This window comes from Antedon bifida, chromosome 8, assembly GCF_963402885.1.
Source record: "Antedon bifida chromosome 8, ecAntBifi1.1, whole genome shotgun sequence".
NCBI classification, from domain to species: domain Eukaryota; kingdom Metazoa; phylum Echinodermata; class Crinoidea; order Comatulida; family Antedonidae; genus Antedon; species Antedon bifida.
Genome location: NC_136233.1, coordinates 10,401,614 through 10,404,453, shown reverse-complemented (window position 1 = coordinate 10,404,453; position 2,840 = coordinate 10,401,614).

The window sequence follows — 2,840 nt, the reverse complement described above, 5'->3', positions numbered from 1 at the left end:
TCCACATTGCCTAAATATTTAATTCACTTCAAGTTCACTATGTATTCATAACATGTATTTATCTATACAAATTGTAAACAAACTGATTGGTATGTTACTGTTGATCACTATCATCACTAGTTGAATAGTTATTGATACTGTATAAATGCGCTTGTTTTCCTGCAATGTTGCTTAAACTTACGTGAAAGTTTCTGTTGCATGATGTATGAATTGGTAACTGACCTGACCGTCAAATGGACATGCAAATGCCTTCATCGAACAGAATATATTGATATTGTTTATTGTGAGAAAATTTAAAGAATGATGTAAACGCTATAGATATCTGATATCGTGAATCTTGTAATTTCTCGTATAAGGCCATCAACATATTCTATAGCTCCTATTCAATTATTTCTTGATATATTAACATATTTAAATGCGATTAAAAATTTTTTTTTTTTTTTGCGCCGTGTGTTTTTCATACGTTAATGACATAACATCAATCATAGACATTGTTTTGTAAGTATACTATCCATGTTGATTGATTGAATATTTTTATATTACGCATCTTTATATCGCATGTGAGTAGTAATTGTAATGTTATTTTAAATATCTATAATTTTCATGAAAGTGTCATTTTTATCTATAAGTTTACCCGACATCAATTATTTCTTAGTTTTGTTTTAGTATAATTTTCAATATTAAATATATTTCAATTGCACTGTTAAAAGCATTAACACTATACTGTACATACATATATCGCTTTAACCATAAAAATACGACAAATGTTATGAACACCAAATCATCCATAGACATAAATGAAAACGATTATGATCGTAGCAAGATGCACCTTAAAACAAAACCAGGCTCTGCTACATGTTTTACATTACATGATACATAACTTTGTTCAAAGCGTTTTTATGAAATGTAACAGAGACTGTTGGTATGTGCTCTCCCTGAAATATGCTTTTTAGTGACCAGCCCAAATATCTTAGAGTATGAACCTAAATCCGTGTTGTTAAGGTTGGTTATATTGGCCTCGTCCATAAGCACTGATGTAACAACATTCTTAGAGCCACATGGGTGTCGAGAGATTGAGTCAGCAGCTCGGTGACGTGCTCCGGGGATATGAATCATTCGAAATCTGTACCGAATTGTCTTCTCTTTTAGGTCCTCCAACGATCTGTCACCAACTATTTTTAATAGAGGCTTATGGTCAACTGCAATAGTGAGATCATTACAGCCTAGGACAAAATAGCGTGCTTTCTCAAGTGCAAATGTGACCGCCAACCCTTCACCCTCAACTAGAGCATATCGTGATTCGGCTGAGCTTAATGGACTAAATGGATGTAAATGGACTACCAACTAGCGTAATCTTCCAACGCGTACTACAACAATGGGATGGTAGATGAACATTCGCAATGTCTCTGAAGCAGCCAGAACCCGATACCCGTCTTGGACCAACCTGTAGGTCGCATGTTGTTGAATATTCTAACACCTTCCTTGGTCTCACTGGCTATAATGAGATTGGATTCTTCAAATATATGTTGTAAGTTATTGTGCCATTCAAACAGTTGACGAAACGGTAGCATTCGATCAGCTACAGAAAAAGCATAGGCAGCCAAACCAGGATCGAATGTCAGATATTTGGTGTAGAAAATTCCATTATCGTATTAAAGTATTTTTTACATGGACGGACAGATGTTGGTGATATCTCCGACAAATTCTACTGTATCTTGTCCAAATATGAACTTGAATGGGTTCAGTATTATACCGTTTTTACCGCAAACATCTAGCCATTTCGCTGCCTGAAAGAAGCTCTGTTACAAATTGTCTGACCATAGGATGGCATCATCGACAAACTTTGTTTTATCCGGGATGTCAGACACAATTTCATCGTCACATGAAGCTATATGACCCTGTGGTGCGACGTAGTGGCGATATCTTCCCCATGGAGTGATGAATGTTGTAAAGTGTCGATCTTTCTGCAGTATGGGGATGCTATGGTAGCTATTCCATGCTTCAAATACAGTTTTCTTTCTATTTGCAGGCACTAAGCGTGTTTGTGGAAACGGTGATTGTGTATGGTGGTTCTCTCGTGTAGCATGTGCATTCAATGACTGTGGATCGACTGTGCGTCTTGGCTTACCACTCTTCTTAGCGCATATCACCATACGAAGACACTAACAGGAACAGGTTCAATCATCCCAAGTCGGACGTCTTGATCTAGGCCAGCCTTAAGCGCTTCTCGCCAGTGGAGAGGAACTGGGACTGTAGTGTGATGTGCAACAGGTTTGGCCTCGGGATCAATCATCAACTTCATAGGCGTAACCTTCATAAGAGGCAGTGGTTGGTGTTCGCAGACATCCATAATATTCTAATAGAAAGTTTGCAAGTCATTTTCGATTCCCGTCTGTAGCCTCACAGGGCGGTTTGTGTGGCATAGGTGGTGGTGTTTTCTGGATGGGCATTTGCACGTGACAGTCTCAAGTTTGTGGGCGGGTAGGGTTGTCTTCATCATTGGGAAGGACTTGGAGACTATACCGAGTGCTAAACATGCCTCACGACTATGGACTATATTTAGTTACTTTCATCTGTAGCCGACGTAAAATAGCAATACCAGCCAAGCAACTTTGACAATCAGTATCAGCCATGACCAAAGCTTCAATTTTTGGAGTACTTTGTGAGAGGTTATACCCTAGTGCTTGATAGTCATCTGGTAAGGCTTGTACCATAAGCTTGGTGAATGGATGAGGTCCTGCTTTCTTTCGAAAGTGGCCAAGTGTCAGTTAAGTCATCATATGTGATGGTCAAGAGCAAGATGCCGAGCAACGACAATATCTGCAGCATGGAATGTTGTA